General features: G+C 37.7%; 1 protein-coding gene across 10 annotated transcripts in view; it reads right to left on the bottom strand.

Moving 5' to 3' along the window:
- Positions 1–16,557, bottom strand: part of UNC13C (unc-13 homolog C) — an 839,460-nt gene that overhangs the window by 213,334 nt on the left and 609,569 nt on the right. The window lies entirely within an intron of this gene.

Below are 16,557 nucleotides of genomic sequence, written 5' to 3'. Positions count from 1 at the left end.
CCCTTTTATGTGACTTCTTCCAAGGCCAAAGTTTGAATTCTGTGTGTACATTGGTGTGTGTTTAAAATTTGTCCTGCCTAAGTATTTTTTCAAAAGTCACACTGTTTTATGTGGGCAGAACTCAAGAAAGGCTGGTTACAAAGTCAGTACTGATAAATTCTACAGATATAAAGTTACATGAATGGACTAGAACTCTCTCATTCCACTCACAAATACATCTAAGTTAACTCTAACTTTGTAAGTTTTTTTATATGCATATAGGTATATTTAAATCATATTGGAATGCTTAATTTATCACACTGAATGAATTCTCCACTGTCACCTCTAGAAGGAGTGTCGTCTGAATGATCTAAATTTACAGTGAGATCAAAATAGTATAATACTCTTGAATGTTTCACATATAAACTTCATACTCAACACATGCAATTCTTTCAAACGTACAGGTAAATTATTCTGGTTGTTTTGTTTCATTGGGTATTTTTCTTACAGCACTTCTTTTACATTTACTTTTTAAAATTAGGAAAAAAAGATGAAGATGGAGACAATTTTCACTCAAGTATATAAGTGGGAAGCATATGGCTTCCTTGACTATTTTTGCTGAACTATTTATAAGCTTGTAGGTCCAGGATATTTGAAAACTCCAATTGGTAGCTCGGGAAATTCATGGTCTCTCATACAAAAGGTGGATTAGATTTTATTTGGTCCAATCATTTGGCTTCCCTGACGGCTCAGTGGTAAAGTATTCACTTGTAATGCAAGAGATGTGGATTTAATCCCTGGGTCAGGAAGATACCCTGGAGAAGGAAATGGCGACCCATTCCAGGATTCTTGCCTGGAAAATCCCATGACAGAGCAGCCTGGCAGGCTACTGTCCCTGGGGTCACAAAAGAGTCGGACATGACTTAGCAACTAAACAAGAATCATTTGTCTTACTCAACTACTGTGTCTTTTCCAAAGATCAGGCACCCTCTGCTGAATGACTATATGCATATCTTCTAATGATGCCCAACATATGTAACCAGATTTAGATGAGTCATCACACTATTATTGTTCTCACTGAAGTTAAATATAACCCTGTGTTGTTCCAGACCTCATACAAAGACTATAATGTACCTTCAGGGACTTAAATTTTCCTAGGGTACTTCCAAGTGCTGTTCATTTACATTTAAGCTCAAAATGTAACATATTAAAAGCTGAAGACTGAGATTAGTCAAAAGACTAGTGGTTAGCACATATTACTTCAAATTGCGAGAATGAACTAAAAGTAGTCTTCAAAGGATCTTAATAAACCTTATGCATCTGGCCCTGAGAACCAGATGTTCTCAAATTCCAAAGTCCCTTAACTGTCACAAAGCATACTTCCATTCCTTTTTTAATACCACTAAAGGATTATAGCTGGTAACATTATTTTGCATAAAATTCTATATGATGCATCAGAATAAACCAAAGGATACTGTCATTAGTTTTTATGTATCACATATTGGTATCACAAACCACGCTTTATAAGGGGATGGCACCCCACTCCAGTACTCTTGCCTGGAAAATCCCACGAACGGAGGAGCCTGGTGGGCTGCAGTCCATGGGGTCGCTAGGAGTTGGACACGACTGAGTGACTTCACTTTCACTTTCATGCATTGGACAAGGAAATGGCAACCCACTCCAGTGTTCTTGCCTAGAGAATCCCAGGGACAGGGGAGCCTGGTGGGCTGTCAACTATGGGGTCATACAGAGTCGGACACGACTGAAGTGACTTAGCAGTAGCAGTGTATTTTAATAGATTGCATGTTTAAAAGGATGGAGTACAACCATGTGTTTGGTTGGCCAAAACATTCTTATGTCTTGTGGAAAAACGCAAACAAACCTTTTGACCAACCCAATACATAGGATACTCACTTGATTGCTGAGGAATTCAGTTGTGCTAAGTTGCTGTTTAGTTGCTAAGTCATGTCCGGCTCTTTGTGGCCTCATGGACTGTGTTCTGCCAGGCTACACTGCCCATGTGATTTCCCAGGCAGGAACACTGGAGTAGGCTGCCATTTCCTCCTCCAGGGGATCTTCCCGACCCAGGGATCAAACCCACATCTCTTGCATTGGCCAGTGGATTCTTCCACTAAGCCACCATGGAACACTTTATTACTATTTGAGAATTTTACTAGAGCGTTTGAAATTATGGTTAGAAAAAATATAATGGCAGTGGAAATTCTGAAAGCTAGTAATAAGTACATTAATTACTTACTAAAACCTCTATTAATTACTATTTATAAGAAAAATATTTAAAATACATATTTATATTGTATACAGGTATAATACATAATTTAACCTAGACAAATAAAATATAATAGGTTTATAAAACTATGACTTAGTATGTCAATTTTAACATTGCCATTAGTTTTATAGTGACTAAAAATTATCTTGTTAATGGATAATTGAGGAAAGATATGTGAAAGAAAGACTATGAGAGCATAATGGGGAGATAATTTTTTAAAAGTAGAAAGTTACCAGGGTGTAGGATCAACTGAGAAAAGCTTCTAGTTGTTATGTTGATAAAGGATATTCCAATACAAGAAGCTTGTACAGACAAGCTGATAAGATGTACTTTATACTTCACAATATCAAAGAAGAAAATATGAAGATACTCCATTAAGAAGAGATCGATAAACAGAGAGAACCATTACATGAAAAAAAAAATTGAAATAACAGTAGCAGGAGGAAGCAACACTTCTAAGGTTGCTATGAAGTATTTCTGTGCCATCCCATGTATCGGTTCTATAAGCATATTTTGAAATATCTCTTCTAAGGAGTTGGCCAGACAAGGGTTGGGGGAAGATTTTAGTAAAATGATGCAAGGATAGGATATTTAAATACAAAAGCACACAAAGCTAAATAGAGAATTACTAGTAATGTAAGGCTTCAGGTTTTTGACAAGTTTCTCTAAGCATATTAATGAGTATCTTATACACACACACACACACACACACACACACACACACACACACACGGTCCATGCTCAAATTGAGGAAATGTTTGCTTAAACAAATGACTTATTTCCAGACTTCTTGTAGTAAGATGTTAATACACATCTCTAAGACAGTGGTTTCCAAACCTTAGTGTTTCTTAGCATCACTGGGCAGGTGTGCTAACACAGACTGGTAGGCTCTACGCCCAGAGTTCCTGGTTCAGCAGGTCCAGGGTGAAGCTTAAGACTTTGCATATATAATGAAGTCTCAAGAAAATCTGGCGCTTTTGAGAATCAGCACCAGTTGAGAATCAATAGTCTGAAAGTTATCAACTGAACATTACTCTCTCAAATGCATTTGAACTCGATAGAGCCCTTCACCCCTCTCCTATTCCCCACGTTCCATCTTGTAAAACCATCCACAGAAAAAGTGTTCCTCTGAGTATACTTTGGGAAAAGAAAGGCTAGAGAGATGCAAGTGTCAAATACTGAAGGACCTTTTTTTCATACCAAGGAATTTGCATTTATACTAAATTTGATGAGGACTATTATATGATTTTAAACATGAGAATGCATAATTACAGTTGTGTTTTTAAAAAATGATTTGGCAGTAGCAGGAAGTTTAATAATATTATACTTATGAAATAGCCAATAAATAAAATTGATAGGCTTATGAAAATACTTATGAAATAGTTAAGTAAAATAAATATAATTCATTATATAAATGGTGAGGAAAAAGAGAGGGAGGGAGAAGTCAATGGAACTATCCAGAAGGTAATCAGGTAAACCAATCAGTAGTTTAGGAAGCACCCTGAACTACTGACACAGCTTGAGGACTTCCAGGATGTGTGTGGTAGCTAAAACTATGGAGTAAACAAGATTACTCAAAGAGAACAAGAGAGGAGACTACACAGCCAGAGGCAAAACCTTGGAGAGAAAGTCTAAAAAAGGATATCACTTTATGAAAGAGAAGCGCAGATAGGGGAGTGAGGCCCCTACTGAAATGAGAGAAACTGGTATCCAGAGTTAATGTGGAAGGATTACCCTCAAATATAAATGAAGAGCATGGTCAGGCAATAGAGTCTTCCAGGTAAATCTCATTGATGATGAGGAAGGAGAGCAAGGAATTTTTATCTTGAGGTAAGAGAAGTAAGGAGCAAAAGTTCGAAACAGCTTTTGCAAGGAACAAGAGCAGACCTTGAGTTGGACCCAGATGGACCTGCCAGGGAGCTTGGGAGCACTGTTGAGGGTGGGTCCTTGAGCATCTAGGACCATCATGAGTTCCCTCCAGGACTGGATTCAGAAATCAAGGAAACGGTGCTGGATTTACTACTGGAGGGCCATGCAGTCGGAAAGGGATTTAAGTGTTTGACAAGAATGGCTGTTTGTTGCTTCATTTGCTATTATTTTCTCCCATTCTGAAGGCTGTCTTTTCACCTTGCTTATAGTTTCCTTTGTTGTGCAGAAGCTTTTAAGTTTAATTAGGTCCCATTTGTTTATTTTTGCTTTTATTTCCAATATTCTGGGAGGTGGGTCATAGAGGATGCTGCTGTGATGTATGTCAGAGAGTGTTTTGCCTATGTTCTCCTGTAGGAGTTTTATAGTTTCTGGTCTTACGTTGAGATCTTTAATCCATTTTGAGTTTATTTTTGTGTATGGTGTTAGAAAGTGCCCTAGTTTCATTCTTTTATAAGTGGTTGACCAGTTTTCCCAGCACCACTTGTTAAAGAGATTGTTTTTAATCCATTGTATATTCTTGCCTCCTTTGTCAAAGATAAAGTGTCCATATGTGCGTGGATTTATCTCTGGGCTTTCTATTTTGTTCCATTGATCTATATTTCGGTCTTTCTGCCAAATGAAGCAACAGACAAACAACTAATCTCAAAAATATACAAGCAACTCCTACAGCTCAACTCCAGAAAAATAAATGACCCAATCAAAAAATGGGCCAAAGAACTAAATAGACATTTCTCCAAAGAAGACATACAGATGGCTAACAAACACACGAAAAGATGCTCAACATCACTCATTATCAGAGAAATGCAAATCAAAACCACTATGAGGACCATTTCACGCCAGTCAGAATGGCTGCGATTCAAAAGTCTACAAGCAATAAATGCTGGAGAGGGTGTGGAGAAAAGGGAACCCTCTTACACTGTTGGTGGGAATGCAAACTAGTACAGCCACTATGGAGAACAGTGTGGAGATTCCTTAAAAAATTGGAAATAGAACTGCCTTATGATCCAGCAATCTCACTGCTGGGCATACACACTGAGGAAACCAGAAGGGAAAGAGACACGTGTACCCCAATGTTCATCGCAGCACTGTTTATAATAGCCAGGACATGGAAGCAACCTAGATGTCCATCAGCAGATGAATGGATAAGAAAGCAGTGGTACATATACACAATGGAGTATTACTCAGCCATTAAAAAGAATACATTTGAATCAGTTCTAATGAGGTGGATGAAACTGGAGCCTATTATACAGAGTGAAGTAAGCCAGAAAGAAAAACACCAATACAGTATACTAATGCATATATATGGAATTTAGGAAGATGGTAACAATAACCCTGTATTTGAGACAGCAAAAGAGACACTGACGTATAGAACAGTCTTTTGGACTCTGTGGGAGAGGGAGAGGGTGGGATGATTTGGGAGAATGGCATTGAAATATGTATAATATCATATATGAAACGAGTTGCTAGTCCAGGTTTGATGCATGATACTGGATGCTTGGGGCTGGTGCACTGGGACGACCCAGAGGGAGGGTATGGGGAGGCAGGAGGGAGGAGGGTTCAGGAAGGGAAACACATGTATACCTGTGGCAGATTCATTTTGATATATGGCAAAACCAATACAATATTGTAAAGTTAAATAAAATAAAATTAAAAAAAAAAGAAGTAAAAAAAAAAAAAAGAATGGCTGGAGCTCTGAAACAAATATGTATTATGGTCCGGAGGAAGGAAGAAGAGAAATGAGAGGGACGATGGAGGAGTAGATCTAGGAAGAAGAGGGAGGAGAAAGGAAGGGCAGCAGAATACGGGAGGAGGTTTGTGTCCAGGTGTTCAGGTCATGGGGGCTGGAATAGAGATCAGATAAAGGGCTCCAGCTACAGTCCATGGGGCTGCAAAGAGTCATACACAACTGACCAAAGGGCTCCAGAATGGAGGTTGAGAAGAGCTAAGAAAAGATTCCTCAGGTAAGATAATGAAGTTGTGACATCTCTGCAAAGAGCTTACAGAGTCTGTGTGCATGCAGCGGCTGACTGCACTAGTGTACAGATCAAGATGGTTTTTGTTCAAGTCAGGTAAGTGATGTCTTGAAAGTTTTGGCAACAAGGCTTACAGACGATAGGAATTAGGAAAATCAGGACAGAGTGGATAAAAGGACACAAAAGAAAATGAAATAGTAGTGAGCCTGAGTATTAAAAAAAGAAATAAGCTTTAAAATATAACAAAAGGCTGGCAAATTATTGATAATATTAAAACATGAACTAGATAGCTCTCATATAATAAGTTTGCAATTTCCTCTGACTCTGAGTTGTCTGTTTATCTTCTCATACTTTGGAGATAAGGACATGTTAGCTCTAGTAGATGACAGGTTAGAAAAATTGGAACTTTTAAAATGGTTTTGGAAGCAGAACATAAAGCTACAGATGTTCAAGGGTTTTGAGATGTCTGTGATGCAGTGTGGACAGTTTATCATCCAGAAAGAAGAACATTTATATTGGCCTACACTCAGGCAGGATTAGACACAATTACTCTAGGTAAAGTTCCCATAGCCCAGGGAAAGCAGGTGGAATGCTTTTTACATGAGTGGAGCAGCTTTCTTGCGTCTCTCCCCCAGATACTATTCCCCCGCATTTTTGTTGTTGTTTAGTCAGTAAGTTGTGTCGGACTCCTTTGTGACCCCATGGACTGTAGCCTGCCAGGGTCCTCTGTCCATGGGATTTCCTAGGTAATAATAATGGAGTAGGTTTGCCATTTCCTTCTCCAAGGGATCTTCCCAACCCAGGGATCGAACCCAAGTCTCCAATACTGGCAGGTGGATTCTTTACCACTGAGCCACCAGGAAAGCTCATACTTTCCTTTACTGTCATACTTCTACCACCTCCAAAAGCAGCAACAGAGGCATCTTTCCAATTCATTCCATGGTCAATCCTCACAACAAAGCTGTCAGCCTTAAAGACCGAATATGGTCTTTAAGACTACACATGACAGAAATCTGACCCACAGTCTCCATAGCAACCAGTCTGGAAGTCAAACCACAACTTTGCAATAGCCATCCCAGAATGGTTAGGACTTGGTCAATGATCCCAGCCTCCTTACGCTTTATATTCACTTCTAACTTACACTGGCACAAGGCATTTTTGTTGTGGGTTTTAAAATCTATTTATATAATAAATTATAGCAGTAGGAATATACACTCTGCTCCAGCTATCCCAGAAAGGCAAAAATGACACATCTTTATCTGTGATGAAAGTAAACTCAAGTTGATGTAGATGTAGCCAGAATAGTCAGGGCTATTCATTCTGTGTAGGATCACAATCCAGTTCATTAGAGAATCCAGGCACTAAGTCTCATTCAGAGTAACTTCCCAGAGTCTCTCTCATTCACAACCAATATTTAAGTGACTTACTATGTATTAGTAAAATTCCGTGGTGAAGTAGGCATTTTTGACAGTGGCATTAAAAATTAATAGTGGAAAAACCTTTGAAGTAGGTTGATAAAAGGTGTTAAACTTGCAAATGGTCTAAGTGATGAACTAAACTTTGCCATAGGCAAAAAAGTTTTTTTTTTTTTTTAATAAGTAATGGGAAGTGTTGGCACCATCTTAAAATGGATACCCCATTTATATTAGATCTTAAGATATATAAGGAGACTTAGGTCATTAGTTATAAATATTAATGCTTCCATGTAACAATGACTTTCAAACTTTTTGACTAGACACAGGGATCATGAACCCTGTTTATCAATAACTTAATTTATATCTTTATGCCTTAACAAACAAAATCTATTTTTTGCCATTTAATTGAGCCTCCTTCTAGTTAGGTGACTCCCAGTTTCTTCAGGCCAACAAACTCCAGTCATATTAGCCCTGAAACTTTCCTTGCCTTTCACTATAAAGCTTTTCCACATTCCTGCCTGCCTTTGGGTCTCTCCCACATAAAAGTGATTTTGGCTGCCTTCCCTCTTTTAGCAAGATCTGAATAAACAGCCTCTGTTAGTTCTCATTTGGGTGATCTTCAATGATTTTCAAATATCAAAGCCAAACATTAAAACCTTCACTTCAGAGATGAAGAAACTGAGGATTAACTTATTTCTGATCTCTTTGTTACTGAAAACAGAACACGTAGATCACATTTAAAACACATAGCTTTGGTTTGCTCTTTATATTCTGAACTCTAAGACCTGGTTATGTAGTTTATAGACACAGATGACAAACATTATTTCCCGCCAATAATAATGGGCTGATTTTTATTCTGAGTTCTCTATCTTGAATGAGAATGAATACTTTCAGAAAATAAAGTTATCAATGCTTATGTAAAATCCCTGCACATGCCCTGTGTTCTTGAGACTCTCACAACTGCTTAGCATTCATCTGCAGTTTGAGAGCTACAGGCACAAAGAAGGTTTGGTTCTAAATTAATTGCCAATTGTTCTCCCCTCCATTTTAGAGCTTTCTTTTTTAAACCATGTTTAGTGAAGTATAGTTAATTTACAATGTTCTGTTAGTTTGAGGTACATGGGATTAATATTAAACAACAGATATACATACAAATATAGATATCTATGCTTTTTCAGATTTTTTTCCATTATAGGTTATTACAAGACATTGAATATAGTTCCCTGGAAGAAGCACAAGCTGGAATCAAGATTGCTGGGAGAAATACCAATAACCTCAGATATGCAGATGACACCACCCTTATGGCAGAAAGTGAAGAAGAACTAAAAAGCCTCTTGATGAGAGTGAAAGAGGAGAGTGAAAAAGTTGGCTTAAAGCTCAACATTCAGAAAACGAAGATCATGGCATCTGGTCCCATCACTTTATGGGAAATAGATGGGGAAACAGTGGTAACAGTGTCAGACTTTATTTTTTGGGGTCTCCAAAATCACTGCAGATGGTGATTGCAGCCATGAAATTAAAAGACGCTTACTCCTTGGAAGGAAAGTTATGACTAACCTAGATAGCATATTCAAAAGCAGAGATATTACTTTGCCAACAAAGGTCCGTCTAATCAAGGTTATGGTTTTTCCAGTGGTCATGTATGGATGTGAGAGTTGGACTATAAAGAAATCTGAGTGCCAAAGAAGTGATGCTTTTGAACTGTGGTGTTGAGAAGACTCTTGAGGGTCCCTTGGACTCCAAGCAGATCCAACCAGTCCATCCTAAAGGAGATCAGTCTTGGGTGTTCATTGGAAGGACTGATGCTGAAGAGGAAACTCTAATACTTTGGCCACCACATGTGAAGAGTTGACTCATTGGAAAAGACCCTGATACTGGGAGGGACTGGGGGCAGGAAGAGAAGGGGACAACAGAGGATGAGATGGCTGGATGGCATTACCGACTCAATGGACATGAGTTTGGGTAAATTCCGGGAGTTGGTGATGGACAGGGAGGCCTGGCATGCTGCAATTCATGGGGTCACAAAGAGTCGGACACGACTGAGTGACTGAACTGAACTGAATTGTGTTATATAATAGTTCCTTGTTGTTTATCTACTTTATATAGAACATTGTGTAAATGTTAATCCCAAACTCCTAACTTATAGAGTTTTATTAATTGATACTGTTTTATTATTAGTATCCAATGTCCCAAAAGTTCTTACTAAAGTTTCTAGTTAGTCCCTACAGTTCATATGACTGCAGTCCCTTTATTTGTTTCTCCCAATTAGTGTTGGTTTAATTCCACTCAATTTGGGGCAGGATGGACAACTAGACATGGACATAATAGGAAATCCAGAAAGTGCAGTTCCCAACACTTCACAGACTCCCACTCTACTTGCTCAAATATAGAAAACCACCAACATGATACACGGTAACCTGAATGACATCAGTAAAATTGCTTATCTTAGTAATTCTGGAAGGCTAAATTCTTATTTGATTACACTTAAGGAAAATGATGTGAATCTCTGATCATGGTGTGATAGGAAGTAAAAAACAAAAAAAGAGAAGGTGTGAAAATATTTCATGGAGGCTTTCACCTTTTAGAAGAGGAAGAAAATAAAACAGAAGAAAGACTGAAGATGTATTAACTGTTAACTGTATAAGAAACTTGGTTAGCACATCAGAGAACTCTACAATTATTTATCAGCACAAAGGCATTCAACTAGATCCCGGGATCCTGCGTTTGGAGTAAAATCAACTAGACTATCCACAGACAAGATAAAAGAGAAAGAGATAAAGAAGCTTAAATCAACACATAAGTAAATGCGTATCATTTTTGCTCACTTCTTAACAGCCAAGAGCTCACAGACCAACCCACACTGCTGTACCTCCTTTCTTTGTTCTTGAGTCACACTGTCTTAATAGTACTGGAAAGGCTACAAAAACATTTACTGCATTTTATACATGAGGAAACAGCCTAACAGATGAGGCAACTGAGCTTGACATAGTTTAAAGTGGTCCCGAGGTCACAGAGAAGATTCTTGAAAGTCCCTTGGACTGTAAGGAGATCAAACCAGTCAATCCTAAAGGAACCAACCCTGAATATTCATTGGAAGAACTGATGCTGAAGCTGAAGTTCCAATACCACCTGATGTGAAAAGCTGACACACCAGAAAAGACCCTGATGCTGGGAAAGATTGAGGGCAGGAGGAGAAGAGGAAACGGAGGGTGAGATGGTTGGCTGGCACACTCACTCAATGGATATGAGTTTGTGCAAACTCCAGGAGACAGCGGAAGACAGAGGAGCCCGGCGAGCTGCAGTCTGTGGGGTCACAGAGTCAGACACAATTTAGCCGCTAAACAACAAGATCACAGAAGGTCACAGAATCAGAAAACTAAGACCTTGAAAAGAGAGACTACCTCACTCAACCTCTCTTCTAAAGTTAAAAATTACTCAGTTAAATAGCTTCTTTCTTTTCTTTCAAAGACAGGATATCATTCTTCTTTCTTGTCTTCATCTTACTCTTGCAAAATAGAAAGTGACTCTGAGAGAGTCCCACGTCCTTTATATTTCTAGATGACATCCCTAGGAAAGGAAATATGTTTAACATTCACTTGGGTAACTTTGGTTCTACCCTTAGAGTGTGCTCACTCAGTTGTGTCCAACTCTTAGCCACCCCATGGACTGTAGCCCACTGGGCTCCTCTGTCCATGGGATTCTCCAGGCAAGAATGCTGGAGTGGGTTGCCATTTCCTTCTCCGGGGGGTCTTCCTGACCCAGGGATTGAACCCATGTCTCTTGTGTCTCCTGCATTGGCAGGCAGATTCTTGACCACTGAGCCACATGGGAAGCCCTATGAGAGTAACATTAAATACCTATTCATTGGGGCTCCAGGACAGTCACCTCTGCAGTATATGCATGCTCCCAGTCTGTCCAGCCCCTGGACTGCTTCCTCCTTTGAAGCAAAATAGAAGGCACACAGATTTTTCTTGGGGATTGGGCAATTTTCCTCCCAATCTCCCTCACCTTGCCTTCTTTATTAATGCTGACTTTGAAAATAAGATTTTGTGAAGCAGGATTTCCATTCCAAAAAGAAGAGCTAAGGCAGGAACAGAGGAGGTCAGAGGTGTTGATTGCTTCAAGACTCAGATGGAAATCTAGTTCTCACTGACCAGTTCCAGATGTGACACTAGAGAGCTGAGCCCCTTTAGGCCTCGTCCCTCCTACTGAACCATATCTTTAGAGAGGAGACTTCTCTTCTTACCAGAACATTCCACTGATGTAAGGGCTTTCTACAGAAAGGCTTTCACTTTTGAGTTCCTTGAGTTTAAAGGATGACTTTTTATGAGCCACTCTTTGCTTTTTTTCCCTTAATGTAGAAAACATTGTAAGTGTACATATAATTCCTAAAACAGTAGAAGTGAGTTCATTTTGAAGACCATGAAAAGATTGAATGTCATGCAATATTCATTATATACGTTTTTTCAAATATGTACATGTTCACAGCAGGAAGAAAAGAAAACCAAACCTCCTTGTAAAAGGTTAGCATATTTTTAAGACAAAAATGTTTTTCTTCAGTGCAGACTTATTAAATACCTTATAGAATGAGTCTTAACCTGTTTTGATTTTTTTTTTTTTTTTCTGTTTCCTGAAAGAGTAATGCAGTTGTTGAAGCTTCTAACCAAGAAAGAATTTGAAGGACTGGGAGACTTGGTCCCTTTGTCTTCAGGGCTGTGATTATAAATTCTCTCCCCCCTCCCCCTTGGGTACTGTTAAATGTAGCAGAGGGATTTTTAGCTTTTATAACCCAAATGAAGAAAGTGGATTTTTTTGTTTGCTTGTGGATTTGTGTAATCATTGATGGCTAAGTGTTGGCTGATTGTGATATAAAGAACGGCTTCTGTTTTCTGTATTTATTCATGCACCAGAAATAGTGTATATGATTACATAAAGACTATAAAAGTTTTCATAAGCCTTTAAAAAAAAAAAAAGCAGAACAGAGTTGGATTTCGTTTGTTAAGGCATAAAGACAAATTAAGTTATTGATCCACAGGGCTTATGACCCTTTTATCTAATTAAAGGCTTAAAAGTCACTGCTACATAGAAAATTCACATTTGTAACTGAAGACCTAAGTCTTATACATCTTAAGATCTAATAAAAATGGGGCATTCATTTTAAGTGGTGCCAGTATTTCCCATTACTTAATTTTTCTTATTTTGCCTATGGTAGAGTTCAATTCATCCCTTACTTAGACCACTTCCAAGTTTAACACCTTTTATCTACCTACTTCAAAGGTTTATCCACTATTAATTTTTAATACCATTGTCAAAAATGCCTTCTTCACCACTGAATTTTACTGATATATAATAAGTCACTTAAATGTTGGTCGTGAATGGGAAAGACTCTAGAAATTACTCTGAATGAGACTGATTGCTTGGATTCTCTAATGAGCTGGATTGTGATCATACATGGAATGAATAGCCCTGAGTATTCTGGCTAGGTGTGCATAACTTGAGTTTACTTTCATCACAGATAAAGGTGTGCCATTTTTACCCTTCTGAAATAGCTGGGGCAGAGTTTATATTCAAACTACCAAAATTTATTATACAAATAGCTTTTAAAATCCATAGCAAAAATGCCTTAGGAAATTGTGAATTATAAGTTATGCAGAAAACTTAAAAGAATCACAACAAGCAGTGAAATCTGAGACTATATGCAAAGCTGCCCCTGACATGTGCTTTTCTAAGTCTGATCCATGGGTTATCTACATCAAGATCACCTCAGTTGTTTATTAGAAATACATACATTTGATTTTAGAGTCCTTGTGCAGATCTACTAAGTCAAGATAACTAGAGCTATGACCTGGGAGTCTGGACTTAATACATACAGCTCTGCTCTCCTGAAATTCTCACATTCCTAGACTTCACTACTAAACTGTCAGTAAGTCAGGTAAAAATAGGCCTCACTTTTTTTTTTTTTTAAGGAAGAATGATACAGTACCTCTCAGATACTAATACTGGTCATAGGTTGCTAGATTTTGCATTCTGTGTGGTAAGAGAAGATTTCTGCTTTATCTTTATGTATGACAAATTTCCAACTACACAGCTCTCTAATTTTAAGACGAGGTGAAATAACTTCGAGGATATTCATGTGGTGCTCCTTCCAGGTGTTGATATGTTGCTATGCTAATCCTTCTGTAAACATTACTTTTTAAATTAACTCTCCCTAGGAAATATTGTTGTATCCAAAAAACCTAATTTATGGTTGCTAATTGAAGAAAAAGATAGAGCACCTGATATTCTTAATAAGAGTATCTATAAACCTAAAAAATATGTTAACCTAGTTAGGAAAAAAAAAAGGAATTTCCTTGTTTTCTAAAAATATTAGAAATTATTCAATTTCCTTGAATTCTAAAAATATTAGTATTTTTGTATTACAGTATAACAATAAAACAGAGAATTTTCACTGGGTCCTTTCAGCTTCAGTAAGTCTGAGGTATACTGATAGTTAAATTGTCAAAAACGTACTTGAAAGTTTGGATACTCTGAGTGATTTTTAAAATCTCTAAATAGTTCCTTGAATTTCAACAGACTACAAATGGCTAATGATCTACATACATAACTATAAATTGTTATAACTTTGAATGTAGACCTTAAATATACAAATAACTTAACAACATGAACTAATAGAAAATAATAACAACATGAAGTCAGAAACTGATATTTTGTTATGAACTTACATCAACTTGTCCAAACTTGGACAAGGAATTAATTTCTTCAAATTTGGATGCTTAAAATTGAAATCAGAGTATATCTGTTTAATCCTATTTTTCTGATAGTTCTAGTGAGTATATGGGTAGAACATCTTCAGTAAGAGACATTTATTACTGTAAGAAGTGAATACTCACCTTTAATTAAATTTATGGTAAATGCTCTGCTAATTGACAAGGTTCTTGTTTGAATTCCAAGAGAGATGCATAAGACAGTTTCATGAACATAAAATATTACTACCTTAATGTATAAACTAATAGTTTTTCCTTTTCTCTTTACATGAATTAAACTTGTATTAAAAAGGAAAAATGTAACTGGTCTCATCTAGAAGGCATTTATTTTCAATTTAGGATATCAATATTTAAAAGAACTACTAGCAGTGAGATGACACTCTGGAGCACCGTGACGGCTGACTTCAAATACATGGTGGGCTGTGGTATAGAAAGAGATTAGAAGAGAAACTGCATTTGTCTTGTTTGGTCAAGAAAATAAAACTAGGACTTGTGAGTAAAACTTTCAATAGAGATTTTAGTACAACATAAGGAAAAATGTCTAAGTATTAGATCTCTACAAATGTTATAAACCTCCAGTCACTTAAAGGTATACAAGAAATCCTTTATTCATCTTGTATTTAAAAACTGACCACAACCTGAGTTTCATTTTAATAGACTTTCTATGATTATATGCCTGTAACTAAATTCATAGAGATGAACACTTAAATTTTGATCACTTGACAGTAAGTTGATTATAAATACTTGGAGCCTCTTTTTTTATTTATAGCTTTATTGATGTGTACAGTTTGATGAGTTTGAACATGTGTATATATCCATGATATGATCACTAAAAGCAAAGTTATAAAGCTAGTAATCACCTCCATAATTTTCCTTGTGTCCTTTTCTCACAAAGAGCCTTTGACACCATATCTATCCTCTCAACAAAATTTTTAATGCCCAATACCATATTATTGGTATTAAAAAGCAGAGATATGGAATGGAAACAGTGACAGACTATTTTCTTGGGATCCAAAATCACTGTGGACAGTGACTACAGCCATGAAATTAAAAAGACCTTTGCTTCTTGGAAGAAAAGCAATGACTAACTTAGCATATTAAAAAGCGGAGACATTACTTTGCTTACAAAGGTCTGTATAGTCAAAGCTATGGTTTTTCCAGTAGTCATGTATGGATGTGAGAACTGGACAATAAAAAAAGTCTGAGTGTTGAAGAACTGATGCCTTCAAACTGTGGTGGTGGAGAAGACTCTTGAGAGTCCATTGGATGGCAAGGAAATCAAACCAGTCAATCCGAAAGGAAATTAACCCTGAATAGTCACTGAAGACTGATGCTGAAACTGAAGCTCCAATACTTTGGTCACTTGATGCAAAGCGATGCTGAGAAAGATTGAAGACAGGAGGAGAAGGGGATAACAGAGGATGAGATGGTTGGATGGCATCACTGACTCAATGGACATGAGTTTGAGCAAACTCTGGGAGATAGTGAAGGACAAGGAAGACTAGTATGTTCCAGTCCATGGGGTTGCAAAGAGTTGGACATAACTTAGTGACTGAACAACAACCACCACATTACTGGGGCTTCCCAGGTGGCTCAATGGTAAAGAATCTGCCTTCAATGCAGGAGACTCAAGTTCGATCCCTGGGTCAGGAACATCCACTGGAGAAGGAAATGACAATCCACTCCAGTATTCTTGCCTGGAAAACCCCATGGACAGAGGAGCCTAGTGGGCTACAGTCCATGGGATCACAAAGAGTTAGACACGACTCAGTGACTAAACAACAACAAACAACTGTATTATTACCTCTAGGCACTGTGCTATATGGCAGATCTCTAAAACTTACCTTGTATAATTGTAACTTCATACCCACCGAGGATATGGCTACTGCTTAAAAAGGATAGAATATGTTGTGTCAGAAAAAAGACAACTATTCACCAGATTTGTTTCCCCTTTTCCTTGAGTACACAGCTTAACTACTGTGGATGGCTACAGATGCCTTTAAATTCTTTGATAATCCTTTCATTAAAAACTATGCCTGTATTGTCTTCCTTTGTATATGGGAGACTTTGACCAAAAGAATATGGCAGAAATGACCTATGCATGTGTCCAGAATGAGATTTGAAGAAACTAGCAACTCCCATTTCCTCTGTTTTGGACCAGCTCCTCTAATAATTTAGCAACTATGCTGCGAGGACACCCAGGTAGCCCC

The sequence above is a fragment of the Bos grunniens genome, chromosome 10 (assembly GCF_055505025.1).
Source record: "Bos grunniens cultivar Pamir isolate PY7600 chromosome 10, Bosgru_T2T1.0, whole genome shotgun sequence".
NCBI lineage: Eukaryota > Metazoa > Chordata > Mammalia > Artiodactyla > Bovidae > Bos > Bos grunniens.
The sequence above is the reverse complement of the archived record's forward strand: the minus strand, read 5'-3'. Positions and strand labels throughout refer to the sequence as shown.